The 21,197-nt window shown below is 37.0% G+C and overlaps 1 long non-coding RNA gene across 2 annotated transcripts in view; it reads left to right on the forward strand.

Annotated features, from left to right (window-relative positions):
* LOC148109225 (uncharacterized) overlaps positions 1-21,197 on the forward strand; it is a 58,925-nt gene that overhangs the window by 133 nt on the left and 37,595 nt on the right. The window contains exon 1 of one of the 2 annotated variants that reach the window (XR_015726399.1): positions 7-13,646. The exons of the other annotated variant lie outside the window; for it this stretch is intronic. This is a non-coding gene — a long non-coding RNA (uncharacterized LOC148109225). Of the gene's footprint in view, positions 1-6; positions 13,647-21,197 lie in introns of those variants that run through there. 2 annotated transcript variants of the gene reach the window in all.

The following is a 21,197-nucleotide window of genomic DNA, read 5'->3' on the forward strand; positions in this document are numbered from 1 at the left end:
GTTAGCCAAAACGTTTTCTCGGCAGCGTTTTTATGGGAAGCAACCGGAGACGTGGGTTCCTATGGGGAATTAAAAACCGGACTTCTACTAGAGTCAGGCGGAAGTAGTGGCAGTTGTTTGAGGTTCAAGCTAACTGCTGTGGGGAGTAGTCAGCCCTGACTGGGGCCCCAGGGAAGAAGGGATGATTAGGAGATAATCCTTGACAAATTAGTGAAACGTTAGTCTGAAGAAGAGAAAGCTATTCTAAACTAAGAAAGAGCATATGCAATGAGCAACCCGAAAAGAAATACAGTTTGAGAAAGAGAGCAACGGCAAAAACATCCGAAGGAACACTGAAAACAGAAAGGGACAAAGATTAAAGATTGTCCTTGGGTTGGGACAGATCTAGGTCTTTACCGATAATTGATGGAACTTACATGGTATTTACTAATTCTTACTTTGTATCACAATCATGTGCATGTCTAATTCCCTACTAGAAACCCTCATCACTCAATATGTGTTGCACAGACCAGCATCACTAGCATCACCTGGGAGCGTGTTAGAAGTGTAGAATTTGAGGCTCTGTCCTACAGAAATCAGAATCAGCATTTTAACGAGATCCTCAGGGGGGATGTGTATACATGTGAAAGTGGAAGGAGCATTGCTTTGACACCTGGCAGCGAGCGGATCTAGATTTGATTACTCTTCATATTCAGCATGCATCTTCTATCGAGTAAGCTTTTAATAAACATTTGCCCAATGAAGGGTACATAAATACTGTTTACTACATTTCCAACAAGATAATACCACTTAAATAGCCAGCGATGGGGAACCCCAAGTCGTAAAAGGCCACCCTTTCAGAATGAGCAGCTCTATTTGTTGGAAGTTTATTTTTAATTGAAAACCCATCCACTGGAGTTCGGCAAATCCACTTCTCTTCCTTTTGTGTTTCCTCTGCTCCTAGTAAACTCAGTTATTCTCTGGCTCTTAACCAAAGGCAGTTTGCAGAAAAAAGGTACACCTTTTGCTCATCCCTCCTAAGTCTCCACTGCCTGGTTACCTCCTCTTTGGTTCCTACCGTTCCCCTCCCTGCCAGTTCCTTTCATTCTTTCCATGGGACTCTGAAGCAAGGCCCTTGAAGGAATAATACATTAAATCTTAACTTGTGTGCTATTCAGCTTTCTAACTGCAGGGTGGTTTCTCTATGACAAATAATACGTCCTTGGGGGTCTACCTTACAGTAGTCAGATCAGCATAGGAGAAGCAAACCAGGTATTACATTGGCCAATGGAAAACTTATTAAGAAAAGAAATAAACTTCTTGTAAAACTAAATAGAAGTGCTTTTTGGGTTATCTCCTTTAAGGGATTACCCATGACACTGTTTTGCTCTGATAGCACTTTTAAGTCAGTCAGTAGTTAAAGTCAGCCTTGCATATTGCATATTTAGACACAGGAGAAAAGTAATTAACATTGTAGGATGGATTAATTATTTCCTTCTAGTCCCAAGTTTCTTTGTTTGCTGTCACCCCGATGTTCAGTCTTTCCTTACAGAGGGAAAGAAAAGGAGGTGATAGGTAATGTAATTGGTGGGGGTTCTCTTGATGTTACTGTGTCTCAGATGTCATTTCTACTGACCCTCCTCAGATCAGCCATTCTGCCTGATGAACAGAGGAAAATAACAGAGAGCATGGGAAGCCTTATAGCACAGTAAGCTTTTATGTATACTGCTACAGGTGTCCTTCTTCTGAGAGGTGAAGAGGTGGGAATGGGAGAAGAGTATATTGATTTTATAGAACTCGATGACAGGTTAGTTGGGCGTCTGGAGATTTACATTCCCATTTCCCCTCCCATTTGTGGTCAGGGATGGGTAGGACATCTCATCTTGGTGATTTACATTTCAACAATCTGATTTTTTTAATAAAGTTAAACATTCACTCAACATGTAGTTTAGTAATCCCACTCCTAGGTGTTTATCCAGGTGAAATAAAGATGGATTCACACAAAAACCTGTACACAAATGTTTATTTGTACTAAACATGTATGGCTTTATTTATATTTATCCCCAAATGGAAACAATAGAGATGTCCTTCACCTGGTAAATCAATGAACAAAATGTGGCATAGTTGTAAATGGAAAACTACTCAGCAGTAAAAGGATTAAACTGTCCATACACACGTGGATGAATTGCAGATGCATTATGGGGAGTGAAAGAAGCCAAATTCTATTTGACATTCTGGGAAAAGCAGAGGGTCAGAAACAGAATTGTACATTCCAAGAGTTGAGGATGGGAGGGAGGGGTTGACTACAAAGGAGCAGGAGGGAATGTGGGAAGCGGTACAGAACAGTTTTATATCTTGATTGTAGTGGCCAAAACTTGCAGAAGTGTATCTGCCAAAAGTTATAGAACTATACAATTAAAAGGGTGACTTTTATTGTAAGAAAATTATACCTCAGTAAGAAATAAAAATAATTTAATACTATTTTAAAAATCAGCTTTAGCAAGAGGAAAGATACAAGTTTATACACGAAAGAGACTACTCATTCATTGTAGAAACCAATTATTTTTAAAAACAAATACCATTGATTTTATTTTAAATTTTTTCCAGCTTTTTTGCTGTATAATTGACAAAATTATGTATATTTAAAATGTATAACATGACAACTTAATATAAACCTTGTGGAATGATCATCACAATCAAGTTATTTAACACACCTGTCAATCCACATAGGTACCTTTGTGTATGTGTGATGACAATGCTCAAAATTTGTCTCTTAGCAAATTTCAAGTATACAATATAGTTACTATTTACTATAGTCACCATGCTGTGCATTAGATACTCTTATTCATCTTATAACTGAAAGTTTATACCCTTAAACCAACATCTCCCTATTTTTTCTACCACCAGTCCCTGGCAACTCCATTATACCCTCTGATTCTCTGAGTTGGACTTTTTTTAGATTCCATGTAGAAGTGAAATTGTATGGTATTTGTCTTTGTCTATTTGACTTATTTCCTTTCTCTGTCTGACATTTCACTTAGCATAATACCCTCGAGGTCTATTCATGATGTCACATGTGGCAAGATTTTTTTCTTTCTCACGGCTGAATAATGTTCCATTGTATATAACACATTTTATCCATTCATCTGTAGACAGACATTGAAGTTGTTTATGTATCTGGGCAATTGTAAATAATGCTGCAATGAATACGAGGGTGCAGATACTTCTTTGAGATCCTGATTTCATTTCCTTTGGATATATACCCAGAAGTGGGATTGCTGGATCCTATGGTAGTTCTATTTTTAATTTTTTGAGGAACCTCCATACTGTTTTCCATAGTGGCTATCCCAATTTACAGTCCCACCAACAATGTATGAGCGTTCCCTTTTCTCCACATCCTTGCCAACACCTCTCTTCTCTTTTTGATGATAGCCATTCTAACAGGTATGAGGTGATATCTCACTGTGGTTTTGATTTGCATTTCCCTGATGATTAGTGATGGTGAGTGTTTCATGTACCTGTTGGCCAATTGCATATCTTCTTCGGAGAAATGTCTATTCAGGTCTCTGTTATTGTTATTTCTAACAATAAATGTTTATTTAGCCTTTATACCACTTCTGGTACAGAGCTCCTAAAACCCTTGGAATTTCCTAAGTGATGAGTGCACTAAAGTTGTCTCGTTATGTTAAAGAAGGGACTTTTAGAAGGAGGGACCAACTTAGATGGTTAGAGGGCTGGAACTTTCAGTCCCACCCCACTGACCTCCAGGGAGTGGAGAGGGTCTGGAGGTTGAATCAATTGCCAGTGGACAATGATTTAATCAATTATGCCTATGTAATGAAGCCTTCATAAAACCCAAAAAGAACAGGGTTTGGAGAGCTTCCAGGTTGGTGAACATGTGGAGATTCAGGGAGAGTGGTGAGCTAGAAAAGAGCGTGGCAGCTTCATGCCCTTTTCCCATACCTTGCCCTATGTATGCCTTTGCTGTTCCTGAGTTACATCTTTTTATAGTAAATCAGGAATCTAGTGAATAAATGGGTTTCCTGAGTTCTGTGAGCCACTCTAACAAATTAATGGAACCCAAGGAGGAGGTCTAGGAACCTCCAATCTATAACCTGTTGGTCAGAAGCCCAGGTGACAACTTGGACTTGTGATTGGTGTCTGAAGTATTTAAAAAAAAAAAAAGAAGTATGTGTGCATATGGGGGTTGGGGCACTTCTGTAGGACTGAGCCCTTAAGCTGTGGGATCAGACACCATCTTCAGATACATAATGTCAGAATTGAGTTGAATTTTAAGACACGCGGCTAGTGTCAAGAATTGCTTGGTGGTATGGGGAGTTAGTCCAACTCCCACGCTGGAATTGGTAACCATAACCCTTAAGGACCTTTGCTTTAGTTGAATTATTTGTTTTCTTGCTATTGAATTGTTTGAATTTCTTATATATTTTAGATATTAGTCCCTTATTTGATATACCGGATATATAGTTAAATATCAGATAAATATTTTCTCCTATTCTGTAGGTCATCTGTTGATTGTTTCCTTTGCTGTGCAGAAGCTTTTTAGTTTGATGTTGTTCCACTTGTTCATTTTTACTTTTATTGCCTTTGCTTTTGGTGTCCAATCCAAAAAATCATCACTAAGACCAATGCCAAGGAGTCTCCCCTCTGTTTTCTTTGAGGAGTTTTATATTTTCAGGTGTTAATTCAAATCTTTAATCCATTTTTAGTTAGTTTTTGTGAGTGGTATAAGATAAGGGTTTAGGGGCGCCTGGGTGGCTCAGTCGTTAAGTGTCTGCCTTTGGCTCAGGGCGTGATCCTGGCATTCTGGGATCGAGCCCCGCATCAGGCTCCTCGGTTGGGAGCGTGCTTCTTCCTCTCCCACTCCCCCTGCTTGTGTTCCCTCTCTCACTGGCTGGCTATCTCTCTGTCCGTCAAATAAATAAATCAAATCTTTTTTTTAGAAAAAGATAAGGGTTTAGTTTCATTCTTTCGTATGTGGATATTCAGTTTTCCTAGTACCACTTATTAAAGAGACTTTTCCAGAATTTTTTGGTTTTGGTACCCATGTCGAAGATTAGTTGACTATATACAGGTGGGTTTATTTCTGGGCTCTCTACTCTCTTCCTTTGGTCTGTGTCTATTTTTATGTAGGTACCATACTGTTTTGATTACAGTAGTTTGAAATCAAGAAATGTAATACCTCCAGATCTGTTCATCTTTCTCAAGATTCCTTTGGCTTTTTGTGGTCTTTTGTGTTTTCTTATTTTTTATTTTAAAATAATTTTACTGGCCTGGAAGTGGTAGTGAGGTTCTTACATTCTGTCCACCCAAAGGAAGAAGAACCAAATTAAAAGGTCCAGAATTTTCCAGACATATTATCATTAATTCTGTCCTTCTGATTCCAAAGGATTTGCATGTGAACTATATCATGTGATCTCAAAACTGCCCTGTGAGGGTAGACAGAACAGATGATTATATCTCATTATAAACAAGGCTCAGGTTAAATATATAGCCAGCATTTCCTAAAATGATATGTATACCTCATTCGTTTTTTAAAAACCTTGATGCTGGGCCTATTCTAAGCAGTCCCTGCTCTCAAGTTGCTCACAGTCTTGAAATCTCCAAGTGAAGAATGACTATGACTCCAACTAGTTAGAACCCCAAACCTGACACTTCTAGACACATAAGTATCTGTACTGACACTTATGGCTAAATATTCCCTCAAAATTTCCTTTTCCATTCCCCCACCCCCCTCCCCTCTGAAGCCCTCAGTTTGTTTCTCAGAGTCCATAGTCTCTCATTCTTGGCTGGTGATGGGTAGTAAGGAAGGCACGTGTTGCATGGTGCACTGGGTGTTATGCACAACTAATGAATCATCGAACTTTACATCAAAAACCAGGGATGTACTGTACGGTGACTAACATAATATAATAAAAAATATTATTATAAAAAAGTAATGTATATATTAATCTAATAAAAACATTCATTTGGGAAAAAAAATTCCTTTTCCAAAATAAACTTACATTGTTTGAAGAATTAGTATTTCAATTAGCATCATAATTATTAACAGGCATTGATTGAGCACTTAATATATATATCACCACATGAGTACTGATTTGGTACAAAGAGACTGTTAGCTGTAAATTGTTTGACTTAGGTCAAGTATCTTTATCTTCCTAATTGTAAATTTTCTCCTTTGTAAAATGAGAAGATTGTGCATGTCATCACTAAATCCTGGGTTAGAGTTGAAGACATTAATGTGAATTCATGTTTACCTTCATATAGATACAGATGGATAAATACAGAAATAAGTATGTGTGTATTTATGTGGTAGTATATACACATGTATTTCCAAGCTCTGTCCTATGAAGGGCCTAGAAAAAAATGACACCCCAGTAGCCATGAGCACACCTGCACCCAGTTTTTTTGGTTTCTAATACCATTCTCTAATAAAAGGAACCAGGACTCTTGGGAGAAATGGCTGCTTTTAGGACTGGGACACTGAGTATATAAGATGAGTCTGGAGCAGCTGGTAGTGCCAGAAAGTGAAGAAGCACCTAAACCAAACAAACAAGCAAGCAAACACACACACACACAACACAAACAACTGGGGTGTGTCGCAGGAACACAGGAGCCAATGCAATAGCTCCTAATGGCTAAAGATGGGATAATAGGAAATAAATAATACAGTATTGGATTATAACCCAAATTGTAATGTAAATATTCGGGAGTCTATACTGATATAAAGAAATGATTAAATAAGCAAATAAAGGGGGAAAGAATTCTTCCCATACAGAAGAATTCTGACAAATTTATGTAGATATTCTACTCTCAGAGAGATGGAACATAACTGTCAACTGCTCAAGTGTAGGCTGAGTATAGTAATTCCTTCTAGAGAGTACAACATATAAGGGGGGAAAAGAAGAACTTAACAGTAGAGAAACCTGACAAACACTGCATCAGCCAGTTGATCAGAATTAACAGTATTCACGATAAGTCATTAGTAGCATGTACCCTTCATATAATGTAATGAGAATAACACTTTACCTCTGGTCTTTTTCCTGAAAAACCATAACCTCCGCCTAATCGTGAGAAAAAATATCAGATACTCACCAGGTAAGGGACATTCTACAAAATGCTTAACCAGTAGTACTCTTCAAAACTGTAAAGATCATCAAAAACAGGAAAGTCTGAGAAACTATCACAGTCTAAACAAGCCTAATGATGAGGGGTAATGTATTTTGAGTGGGATCCTGTGACAGAAAAAGAACATTAGGAATAAACTAAATAAATCAGAAAAAAGTATGGAACTTAGTTTTTTTTTTTTAAAGTGTCAAGGTCCTGAAAGACAACAAAAGACTGAGGAACTGACAAAGATTGGGAGAGAGTAAGGGTACATAACAACTAAATACAGTATGGGATCCCGGAGTTGATCCTGGAACAGAAAAAGGAAATTAGTTTGAAAATTGGTGACATTTGAATAAGGTCTGTGGTTTAGTTAACAGTATTTTATCAATGTTAATTTCCTTGATAATTGTAATGTTATATGAAATCTTATAATTAAGGAGTCTGGGTAAAGTGTATCTGAGAACTCTCTGTACTATTTTTTATTGAAATATAATTGACATACAATATCCTAATAGTTTCAGGTGTACATCATAGTGATTTGATATTTTTATACCTTATGAAATGATCCCCCGATAAGTCTAGTTACCAGCTGTCACCATACAAAGTTATTACAACGTTATTGACTATATTCCCTATGCTGTACACTACATCTGCATCACTTATTTATTTTATAACTGGAAGTTTATATCTCTTAATCCCCTTCACCTTTTCTGCCCCTCCCAACCCCTCCTCACTCTGGTAACCAACAGTTCGTTTTCTATATCTATGAGTCTCTTTCTGTTTTGTTTTGTGTGTTCATTTGTTTTGTTTTTTAGATTCCACATATAAATGAAATCATACAGTATTTGTGTTTCTCTGTCTGGCTTATTTCACTTTGTGTAATTTCCTCTAGGTCCATCAATTCTGTCACAAATGGCAAGATTTTATCCTTTTTTTATGTCTGATTAATATTTCTTTGGATATATATACTACATCTTCTTTATTCATCTATCCATGGACGCGAAGTTTTCTTTCAAATCTTGGCTATTGTAAATAATGCTACGGTGAACATAAAGATGCATATATCTCTTCAGATTGGTGTTTTCATTTTCTTTGGATAAATATCCAGAAAGTGATGGGCATTAAGGAGGGCATGTGTTATGATGAACACTGAGTGTTATACGCAACTGATGAATCATTGAACACTACATCTAAAACTAATGACGTGCTATATGTTGGATAATTGAATTTAAATAAAAAACACCCCGAAGTGGAATTGCTGGATCATATGGTAGCTCTACTTTTAATTTTTTGAGAAATCTCCATACTGTTTTCCATAGTGGCTGCACCAATTTACATTCCCACCAACAGTGTATGAAGATTCCCTTTTTTCCATATCCTCACCAACACTTATCATTTTTTGTCTTTTTGATAATAACCAGTCTGGTATAAACCAATCTGACGAGTCAATATCAGTTGTGAGGTGGTATCTCATTTTGGTTTTGATTTGCATTTTCTTGATGATGAGTGATGTTGAGCATCTTTTCATGTGCCTGTTAGCCATCTGTATGTCTTCTTTGAAAAAAATGTCTGTTCAAGTCCTCTGCCCATTTTTCAATCAGGTTGTTTGTTTTTTGGAAATTAAGTTGTGTACGTTCTTTATTTATTTGGAATATTAATCCCTTATCAGATGTATGATTTGCAAGCATCTGCTTGCATTCAATAGGTTGCCTTTTTGTTTTGTTTATGGTTTCCTTTACTGTGCCAAAGCTTTTTAGTTTCATGTAATCTCATTAAAATAAACATTTTAGCTTTTGTTGCCCTTGCCTGAGGAAGCTGGTCCCAAAAAATATTGTTAAAGCTGATGTCAGAGCTTACTGCCAATGTTTTCTTTTATTTCTTTGGTTTTAGGTCTTACATGCAAGTCTTTAATATATTTTGAATTTATTTTTGTACGTGGTGTAAGAAAGTGATCCAGTTACATTCTTTTGCATGTAGCTGTGCAGTTTTCCCAACACCATTTATTGAAAAGACTGTCTTTTCCCCATTGTATTCTTTTCTCCTTTGTCAACGATTAATTGTTGATATATGTATGGGTTTATTTCTGTGCTCTCTCTTCTATTCCATTGATCTATGTGTCTGTTTTCATGCAAGTACCATATGGTTTTGATTACTGTAGCTTTGTAGTATAGTTTGAAATCAGGGAGCATGAGACCTCCAGCTTTGTTCTTCTTTCTCAAGATTACTTTAGTTCTTCAGGGTCTTTTTTGATTCTCTACAAATTTTAGGATTGTTTGTTCTATTTCTATAAAATTGGAATTGCCATTGGAATTTTAACAGAGATTGCATTGAATCTGTTGATTGTCTTCGGTAGTCTGAACATTTTAACAATATTAATTCTTCCACGTCATGAGCCTGGAATATCTTTCCATTTACTTGTGTCATCTTCAGTTTCCTTAATCACTGTCTTATAGCTTTCAGTGTACAGGTCTTTCACCTCCTTGGCTAAATTTATTCCTAGGTATTTTGTTCTTTCTGATGCAATCGTAAATGGGATTGTTTTCTTAACTTCTCTTCTGTATTGTTAGTGTATTCTTCAATGTGCAGATCTATTGCATTTCTATACAACAAAAATGAAGCAGCAGAAAAAGAGATCAAGGAAATGATCCCATTTGCAATTGCACCAAAAACAATGATACCTAGGAATAAACCTAACCAAAGAGGTAAAAGATCTGTACTCTAAAAAGTATAGAACACTTATGAAAGAAATAGAAAAGGACACAAAGAAATGGAAAAGCATTCCATGCTTATGGATTGGAAGAACAAACATTGTTAAAATGTCTCTACTACCCTAAGCAATCTACATACTTAATGCAATCCCTATCAAAATACCAACAGCATTTTTCACAGAGCTAGAACAAACAATCCTAAAATTTGTATGGAACCACAAAAGACCTCAAATAGCCAAAGCAATTCCGAAAAAGAAAAAACAAAACTAGAGGCATCATGATTCTGGATTTCAAGCTCTATTACAAAGCTGTAATCATTAAGACAGTAAGGTACTGGCACAAAAACAGACACATAGATCAATGGAACAAAATAGAGAACCCAGAAATGGACCCACAATTACGTGGTCAGCTAATCTTCGACAAAACAGGAAAGAATATCCAAGAAAAAAGGACAGCCTCTTCAACAAATGGTGTTGGGAAAACTGGACAGCCACATGCAGAATGAAACTGGACCACTTTCTTATACCATACACAAAAGCAAATTCAGAATGGATGAAAGACCTACCTGTGAGATAGCAAAGCATCAAAATCCTAGAGGAGAACACAGGCAGCAACCTTTTTGACCTTCGCCATAGCAACTTCTTACTGAACACATTGCCAGAGGCAAGGGAAACAAAAGCAAAAATGAACTATTGAGACTTCATCAAGATAAAAAGCTTCTGTACAGCGAAGGAAACAATCAATAAAACTAAAAGGCAACCTACGGAATAGGAGAAGATATTTGCAAAAGACATATCTGATAAAGAGTTAGTATCTAAAATCTATAAAGAACTTATCAAACCAACACCCAGAAAGAAATAATCCAGTTAAGAAATGGGCAGAAAACATGAGTAGACACTTTTCCAAAGAAGACATCCAGATGGCTAACATGAAAGATGCTCAACATCACTCATCATCGGGGAAGTGTGAATCAAAACCATGATGACATACCACCTCACACCTGTCAGAATGGCTAAAATTAACAACACAAGAAACAACAGGCGTTAGTGAGGATGTGGAGAAGGGGGAACCCTCTTGCACTGTTGGTAGGAATGCAAACTGGTTCAGCCACTCTGGAGAACAGGATGGAGGTTCCTCAAAAACTTAAAAATAGATCTACCCTATGATCCAGTCATTGCACTACTGGGTTTTTACCCAAAGGATACGAAAATACAGATTTGAATGGATACATGCACCCTAATCTTTATAACATTATCAACAATAGCCAAACTATGGAAAGAGCCCAGATGTCCATCAACTGAAATGGATAAAGAAGATGTGGTGTGTATAGAGACACACACACATATACACTGGAATATTACTCAGCCATCAAAAAAAGAAACCTTGCCGTTTGCAACGACATGGATGGAGCTAGAGTGTATTATGCTAAATGAAATAAGTCAGTCAGAGAAAGACAAATGCCAAATGATATCACTGATATGTGGAATTTAAGAAAGAAAACAGGTGAATATACAGGAAGGGGGAAAAAGGAGAGAGGGAAACAAACTATAAGAGGCTCTTAAGAATAGAAAACAAGCTGAGGGTTGATGGAGGGAGGTGGTTGGGGGATAGGCTAGATGGGTGATGGGTATTAAAGAGGGCACTTGTTATCATGAGCACCAGGTGTTGTATGTAAGTAACGAATCACTGAATTCTACTCCAGAAACCAATATTGCACTGTGTGCTAACTAAAATTTAAATTAAAAAAGGAAATGCAACTGATTTCCGTATGTTAAATTTGTATCCTGCAATTTTACTAATTTCATTTATTAGTTCTAACAGTTTTTTGGTGGAGTGTTTAGGGTATTCTGTATGTAGTATCATCTGCTATTACTGACAGTTTTACTTCTTCCTTTCTGATCTGATTGCCTTTTATTGCTGTGACTAGTACTTCTGATACTATGTTGAGTAAAAGTGGCAAGAGTGGGCATCCTTGTCTTGTTTCTGGGCTTAGAGGAAAAGCTCTCAGCTTTGTTAGTTGTGGGTTTGTCCTGTATAATACATTATTTCGCTACCTACTTTGTTGAGAGCTTTTATCATAAAAGGATATTGACTCTCTAGTCTTTTTCAAACTTTTTAAAAGGCTGAAACCCGTTCAAAATAAAAACTTTTTAAAAATTACTAAAGCAATCAAAATAAAACACATGAGCAAGTCCAGTGCTATGATTTATAGTCAGAGGACTCTTCAAATGAGAGAATTTGCACCCAAGGAATAAAGAAAAAAGAATGTTCTAAAATATGCTTTAAAATAAGTTTATTTAAAATTCTCATGTAGGGGAAGATGCTAGTTTGAATACATCCCAGCTCCACACCACTCCTCACTCTAACCCAGTTTTCATAAGTTAACAGCTGTTGGTTTCTTGTACATAGTAAGAGTTCATAAGGACCTCAGGATTAGTTTGAGGCCTGACAGAGAGAGCAGGTACAGGTCTTCCTCACCTGGCTAAATCAAAGCGCCTCAAACTTTGCTGTGCATCAGAGTTACCTGGTGGGCTTATTAAGACACACTTGACTAGGCCATGTACCTAAAGCTTGTGATTCAGTAGGTCTGGGGTGGGATCTGAGAATTTCTGTCAAATTCCAGTTGATGATGGTGTTTCTGGGTACTTGAAATGCTAGGCAAGAGTCTGGAAACCAGTATAGGACCCTGATAAAAGTCAATGTGCGCAAAAGAACTGAATCTTACAGCCATTATAATGCTTCTCATGTCCCCAAAATAAAATAAAGAATCAAAACCAACCAAGGTATGGGAGAACAGATTTCCTATACAGAATTATAAACAAATTATGTAGATACTACCCCCTTAAGGAGGTGAAGCATAACTTCACCTCCCGAGATGATTCGTCTTTATTCATTTTATTTGTTTTTTGTAGTACTTTTTTTTAGTACAGTTGAGACACAATGTTACATTAGTTTCAGGTGTACAACATAGGGATTCAATAACTCTATATGTTATGCTACACTCACCACAAGTGTAGCTACCCTGTGTCACCATACAACACTTACAATACCGCCGACTGTATTCCCTATGCTGTACCTTTTATTCTCATGACTTATTCATTCCAGTTATGGATACTACTTATCATTAGAAAGGCCAGCTTCCAAGTTTGATCTATGGCTGGTTTCTGGGAACTTGGATTTGGGGAGGGTTATTAGCATCCTAACTGATAGAGTGGCTTACTGTGCCTAAGCTATGTGTGCAACCATGTGCTTTAAGCTGAACACCTGCTTTCCTTCTGGGACTCAGGAATTTTGATACAAGCTAGGCAGAGGGTGTCTATGTCTAGCCCCCATTAAAAACATTGGGTGCTGAGTGGAATGATGTGAAGTCTTCTGATTGCTTCTTATTTCATAGAGAAAAAGGAAGCAAGGTGATTAGCTGACTGTGAGGAAAGGGAGCAGGTTTGAGGTTTGAGTAGCTAAAAGATGTGAAATAATCAACTAAGAGAGTAGAGCAAAGAATTGACTAGAAAAATGAAGTGGGATTGGCAGGTAGCACTGAAGGCCCACTTAGGTTTAGCCATCATGAGTTTAAGATGTTAAGTCAGCATAGTGGTGTTTTTGTCTTGCCATATAGAGTTGTTTTAGTGGAGGAGCATAACCAAAGGTAAAATTTAGCCAAGCAAGTTTGGGGGAGGTGGGGCACAGAAGTTGAGAGTGCATGTAAGGTATGATTACAATGTTGCACCATGGATTTTAAACCAGGTAGCCTGGAAATGAAGACAGAGCAGATTGATGGAGGGCCCAGTGGAGTCAAAGAACTGATGGAGTTGAAATGAATGAATTTAAAAGGTAAGAGGTGGTTTTAGAGAGTGGGGAATTGAGTAAAAAAATAACATCGAGATTTTGGTGGTATTGGAGTCATTGGTAATGACAATGTCATAGATATGACCATGGGTGTCAGTAGATAAGGTGAGGTAGATCATAACATCATTGGAGTGAAAAGGTCATTGAACTGAGAGACCAGGTGGCAGAGAGTGTTAATGTCTACTTCAACACTCATACTCATTCTCCCTTCCTCCTTAATAACAGAACCTTGGTTTTTACATAGGCACATTGACTACTCTGTATAAAGACGTTTCTTAGCCTCCCTGGTAGCTAGATGCATATGATAGTTCTAATGAGATCTAAGTGGGAATGTATCCTAAGTGGAAAATTCTAGTAAGTCTCCTTAAAAGAAAAGGGTTATACCTTCTCCTACATTTCTCTTTCCTTCTCTGTAGAATGGCCATATAACAGCTAGAGCTCCAGCAACCGTCTTAGACTGCGAGGTAAAAGCAACATGGTAATAGTGGAGCAGAAAGAGGAGCTGTGGAACTGTTATACCATCTTCCTCCAGACACTCTTACTCCAGACTTTTTTATATGAGACAGAAACAATTCAATTTTTCTCAAATTCAATTTTATTTAAGCCATTGTTACTTTGGGTTTTTCTATTATATGCAGCTGACCCAAATCCTAACTAATACATCGAATTGGTGAAAGTATTGCCTACATACTTGTTAAGATCAACTACAGGAATAGTCATATTTGTAAAGAGAGTGAGGCAGAGAGCTAGGTGCTAAAAGCTTCACTGAATGAAGGGGAATAAACTTGAAAGGTCTGTAAATTACTTCAAATAGTAGTAGTGTGTGCTTGGAAGAAGGTGGGGAATTTGATAAAGGAGAGAGAAATGAAAATGAGGATCAAGGAAGACATTGACCCCACCTTCTTTCCTTTCCTGTGTTAAGATGCTGACTTTTTAAATTTATTATTTAGATTTTATTTTTTAATTTTTTTACATTAAAAATTTTTTTTTAGAGAGAGAGGGGCAGAAGGAGAGGGAGAGAGAAAATCTTAAGCAGGCGCCATGCCCAACACGTGTGCCCAACACAAGGCTCCATCTCTCAATCCTAAGGTTATGACCTGAGCTTAAATCAAGAGCTGGATGCTTAACAGACTGAGCCACCCAGGTGCCCCAATACTTTTTAGATCCTATGTTTGATAGAGAAAGTAAGTTGTAGACAGGACATATCACTGTGTTTCAAAACAAACGTAACATTGGAAATGACATACTGACTCAGATCAATTATCTATCCCAGAATATTTTCTAGGAGAACATGCTTGCCCCATAGACATTGCAAAATGTTAAGCATCCCTAAGCTCCTTAATCACTTTTTTATAAAAGTATTAGTCACTCTTTTATTTTTATGAATGTATATATATTGGGGTATATTCATGATTTGATTTAATCCTTTAAAAACATTCATATATTAAAGAAAACTCATGTCAAATTTTTTCACTCAATTAATTAATTTACTGAGCTCTTACTATGTTTTAAGCAGCACTGGGAATATATAGAGTAATTAAAAAATGTCTTCCTTCAAGGAATTTACTAGTTCAAGGAAGAAACAGGTGAAAGAACCAATTGATACTAAATAGTGTGACAAAAATATTCACCAAATAAAATTGAGCAAAAGAAGGTCATCTATTTCATATTGGGGATCATCAGTAAAAGATTCCTTTTTGAGCAAAATACCAGGTACAATCAGAGCACAGAAGAAGGTCATCTATTTCATATTGGGGATCATCAGTAAAAGATTCCTGGAAGATAACAGATGAAATGAATCTTGAGGGTAAAATAGGTGCTAGTCATCTGGGCAAGTGGAGAATTTACCAAGAGGAGGGTATAGCAAAAGAATATTTGCAGAAGCATGGAAGAGTACTTGGAAAATTCCAAGTAGGCATCTGGAGGATGTTTATATACTATTATATATATTGCCATTGACAAAAGTAACAGGGCACAGACCCAGTATTAAGTAAAATTATCTCATTTATGAATATACTTGCCATTAATATACCATAAATTTTGCTAGTGGATACTATTGGCTCGATCTGCTCAGCTACAGGAAAGAACTTAATCTAAGTGATCTTAAGAAGATGTTTCTTTTGACCTTATTTCACCATTTTCTCCTCTCTACAATTATAGTTTATATTTATTCAGCAAAGAAAACAAAATTGCTGTAGTAAGTTATATTATGCTTTATTAGAACAACTTAATTTTGTAATCAAGGGAAACCATAATTTATTATTATTTATTTATTTATTTATTTATTTATATTTTTTATTTAAATTCAAGTTAGTTAACATATAGTGTAGTATTAGTTTCAGGATTAGAAGTTAGTGATTAATCACTTACATATAATACCCAGTGCTCATCACAAGTGCCCTCCTTAATGCCCATCACCCATTTAGTCCATCCTCCCACTCACCTCCCCTCCAGCAACCCTCAGTTTGTTCTCTGTAGTTAAGAGTCACTTATGGTTTGCCTTCCTCTCTGTTTTTATCTTATTTTATTTTTCTTTCCCTTCCCCTATTTTCATCTGTTTGGTTTCTTATGAATAAAATCATATGATATTTGTCTCTCTCTGACTTATTTCACTTAGCATAATTCACTTTAGTTCTATCCACATCATTGCAAATGGCAAGATTTCATATATATACCACATCTTCTTTATTCATTCATCAGGTGATGGACATTTGGGCTCTTTCCACAATTTGGCCATTGTTGATAGTGCTGCTATAAACATTGATAAACATTGAGGTACATATGCCCCTTCAAGTCAGCATTTGTGTATCCTTTGGATAAACACCCAGTAGTGTGGGATGCCTGGGTGGCTCAGTGGGTTAAGCATCTGACTCTTGATTTCAGCTCCGGTCACAATCTCAGTGTTGTGAGATTGAGCCCCATATCAGTCTCTGCACTGGGCATGGAGCCTGCTTAAGATTCTCTCTCCTTTTCCCTCTGCCCCTCCTCACCTCCTTCTCTAAAAAACAAAACAAAACAAAACAAAAAAATCAAAAACCCAGTAGTGCAATTGGTGGGTCATAGGGTAGTTCTATTTTTAACTTTTTGAGGAACCTCCATACTGTTCTCCAGAGTGGCTGAACCAGTTTGCATTCCCACCAGCAGTGCAAGAGGGTTCCCTTTCTCCACATTCTCACTAATACCTGTTGTTTCTTGTGTTGTTAATTTTAGCCATTCTGACTGGTGTGAGGTGGTATCTCACTGTGGTTTTGGTTTGTGTTTCCCTGATGATGAGTGATGTTGAGCATCTTTTCATGTGTCTGTTAGCCATCTGTATGTCTTCTTTGGAGAAATGTCTGTTCATGTCTTCTGCCCATTTCTTAAATAGATTATTTTTTGGGTGTTAATTTTGATGAGTTCTTTATAGATTCTGGATATGAGCCCTTTATCTGATATGTTGTTTACATGTATCTTCTCTTATAGATTGGTTGCCTGTTGTTTTGTTGATTGTTTCCTTCATTGTGCAGAAGGTTTTTTTGTTTTGTTTTGTTTTTTGTTTGTTTTTTAGAGAGAGAGAGACAGACAGAGAGTGGGGTAGTGAGAGGGGCAAAGGGAGAGGGAGAGAGAGAGATTCTAAAGCCGGCTTCACGCTAGGCATGGAGCCTGATGCAGGGCAGGGCTTGATCTCACAACCCTGAGATCATGACCTGAACCAAAATCAAGAGTCAGATGCTTAATTGACTGAACCAGCCCGGTGCCCCTATGTAGAAGCTTTTTTATCTTGATCAGGTCCCAATAGTTTGTTTTTGTTTCCCTTGCCTCTGGAGATGTGTCAAGTAAGAAGTTGCTGCAGCTGACACAAAAGAGGTTGCTGCCTGTTTACTCCTCTAGGATTTTGATGGATTCCTGTCTCACATTTAGGTCTTTCATCCATTTTGAATTTATTTTTGTGTGTGGTATAAGAAAGTGGTCCAGTTTCATTCTGCATGTTGCCATCCAGTTTTCCCAAAACCATTTGTTGAAGAGACTGTCTTTTTTCCATGGATATTCTTTCCTGTGTTGTCGAAGATTGGTTGACCATGTAGTTGTGGGTCCATTTCTGGGTTCTCTGTTCTGTTCCATTGATCTATGTGTCTTTTCTTGTGCCAGTACCGTACTGTCTCGATGATTACAGCTTTGTAATAGAGCTTGAAATCCAGAATTGTGATGCCTCCACTTTCCTTTTCTCTTTCAACATTACTTTAGCTATTTGGGAGCCTTTTTTGGCTCCATACAAATTTTCAGATTGTTTATTCTAGTTCTGTGAAAAATGCTCATGTTATTTTGATCGGGATTGCATTGAATCCTGTAGATTGCTTAGGGTAGTATAGACATTTTAACAATGTTTGTTCTTCCAATCCATGAGCATGGAATGCTTTTCCATTTCTTTGTGTCATCTTTAGTTTCTTTCATAAATGTTCTATAGTTTTCAGCATATGGATCTTTTACCTCTTACCTAGGTTTATTCCTAGGTATCTTATGGTTTTGGGTGCATTTTTAAATGGGATCAATTCCTTGATTCGTCTTTCTGTTGTTTCATTATGGTGTATAGAAGTGCAAAAGATTTCTGTGCATTGACTTCATATCCTGCGATTTTGCTGAATTCATGTATCAGTTCTAGCAATTTTTTGGTGGAGTCTTTCAGGCTACGACTTCCAGTACTATGTTGAATAACAGTGGTGAGAGTGGGCATCCCTATCATGTTCCTGACTCTAGGGGAAAGTCTCTCAGTTTTTCCCCATTGAGGATGATCTTAGCTGTGGGTCTTCTGTTTATGGCCTTTATGATGTTGAGGTATGTTCCTTCTATCCCTGCTTCCTTGAGGGTTTTTATCCAGAAGGTATGCTGTATTTTGTCAAATGCTTTTTTGCATCTATTGAGAGGATCATATGGTTAGTGGTGAATAATCCTTTTAATATACTGCTTATTCAGTTAGCTAGTATCTTGTTGAGAATTTTTACATCTATGCTCATCAGGTATATTGGTCTGTAATTCTCCTTTTTAGTGGGGTCTTTATCTGGTTTTGGAATCAAGGTAATGCTGGCCTCATAGAATGAGTTTGGAAGTTTTCCTTCCATTTCTATTTTTTGGAACAGCTTCAGAAGAATATGTATTAATTCTTTAAATGCTTGGTAGAATTCCTGGGAAGCCATCTGGCTCTGGGTTCTTTTTTGTTGAGAGATTTTTGATTACTGATTCAAAATCTTTGCTGGTTATGAGTGTGTTCAAATTTTCTATTTCTTCCTGCTTCAGTTTTGGTAGTTTATGTTTCTAGGAATGCGTTCATTTCTTCCAGATTGCCCAATTTGTTGGCGTATCATTGCTCATAATATTCTCATAATTGTTTGTATTTCTCCAGTGTTGGTTGTGATCTCTCCTCTTTCATTCCTGATTTTATTTATTTGAGTCCTTTCTCTTTTTGATAAGTCTGGCTAAGGGTTTATCAATTTTGTTAATTCTTTCAAAGAACCAGCTCTTAGTTTCATTAATCTGTTCTACTGTTTTTTAAAATTTCTTTATCATTTATTTTTGCTCTAATCTTAATTATTTCATTCTTTTGCTGGTTTTAGGCTTTTTTTGCATTTCTTTTTCCAGTTCCTTTAGGTGTAAGGTTAGGCTGTGTATTTGAAACTTTTTTTGCTTCTTCTTCTTTTTTTTTTTTTTTTTAAAGATTTTATTTATTTATTTGACAGAGATAGAGACAGCCAGTGAGAGAGGGAACACAAGCAGGGGGAGTAGGAGAGGAAGAAGCAGGCTCATAGCGGAGGAGCCTGATGTGGGGTTCGATCCCACAACGCCGGGATCACGCCCTGAGCCAAAGGCAGACGCTTAACCGCTGTGCCACCCAGGCACCCCTGAAACTTTTTTTGCTTCTTGAGTAAGGCCTGTATTGCTGTATGCTTACATCCTCGGAATGCCTTTGCTGCATCCCAAAGGTTTTGGATGGTTGTGTTTTCATTTTGATTTATTTCTATGTGTTTTTTTTTTATTCTTTAATTTCCTGGTTGACCCATTCATTCTTTAGTAACATGTTCTTTAACCTCCATGTATTTGTGGTCTTTCCATGTGGTTGACTTCAAGTTTCATAGTGTTGTCATCTGAAAATATGCATAGTATGCTCTCAATCTTTTTGCACTTGTTGAGGTCTGATTTGTGACCCAGTATGTGATCTATTCTAGATAATGTTCCATGTGCACTTGAAAAGAATGTATATTCTGCTGCTTTAGGATGAAATGTTCTTATATATCTGTTAAGTCTATCTGGTCCAGTGTGTCATTCAAAGCCATTGTTTCCTTGTTGATTTTCTGCTTAGATGATCTGTCCATTGCTGTAAGTGGGGTGCTAAAGTCCCCTACTATTATTGTATTATTATCCATGAGTTTCTTTATGTTTGTTATTAATTCACTTATATACTTGGCTGCTCCCAAGTTGGGGACATAAATATTTATAATTTTTAGATCTTCTTTTTGGATAGACCCTTTTTTTGATGTAGTGGCCTTCTTCATCTCTTATTACAGTTTTTGGTTTAAAATATAGTTTGTCTGATATAGGTATCACTACTCCAGCTTTCTTTTTTTTTTTAATATTTTTTTATTATATTATGTTAGTCACCATACAGTACATCCCTGGTTTTTGATGTAAAGTTCGATGATTCATTAGTTGCTTATAACACCCAGTGCACCATGCAATACGTGCCCTCCCTACCACCCATCACCAGCCTATCCCATTCCCCCACCCCCCATCCCTCTGAAGCCCTCAGTTTGTTTCTCAGAGTCCATAGTCTCTCATGCTTCATTCCAGCTTTCTTTTGATATCTATTAGTGTGATAGATGGTCCTCCACCCCCTCACTTTCAATCTGGTGGTGTCTTTGGGTCTAAAATGAGTCTCTTGTAAGCAGCATATCAGTGGGTCTTGTTTTTTTTTAATCCATTCTGATACCCTATGTCTTTTGACTGGAGCATTTAGTCCACTTACATTCAGAGTGATTATTGAAAGATGAATTTAATGCCATTGTATTATCAGTAAATTTACTATTCCTATATATTGTCTCTTTTTAATCTTTGTTGCTTTTGGTCTTTTCCACTCAAAGGGTCCCCTTTAATATTTCTTGCAGGGCTCATTTAGTATTCATTAGCTCCTTTAGTTTTTGCCTGCCTTGGAAACTCTTTATTTCTCCTTCTATTCTAACTGACAGCCTTGCTGCATATAGTATTCTTGGATGCATGTTTTTCTCATTTAGCACATTGAATATATCATGCCACTCTCTTCCAGTCTGCCAAGTTTCTGTGGACATGTCTGCTGCTAACCTTACATATCTACCCTTGTAGGTTAAGGACATTTGGCCCCAACTGCTTTCAGAATTCTCTATCATTGTATTTTGCAAATTTCACCATGGTATGTCTTGGTGTTGACCTGTTTTTGTTAATTTTGAGGGGGAGTTCTCTGTGCATCTTAGACTTGACTGTCTGTTTCCTTCCTCAGATAGGGAAATTCTCAGCTATAATTTGTTTAAATAA

This window comes from Ursus americanus, chromosome 12 (genome assembly GCF_024610735.1).
Source record: "Ursus americanus isolate L20-20 chromosome 12, mUrsAme1.1.p, whole genome shotgun sequence".
Lineage (NCBI taxonomy): Eukaryota > Metazoa > Chordata > Mammalia > Carnivora > Ursidae > Ursus > Ursus americanus.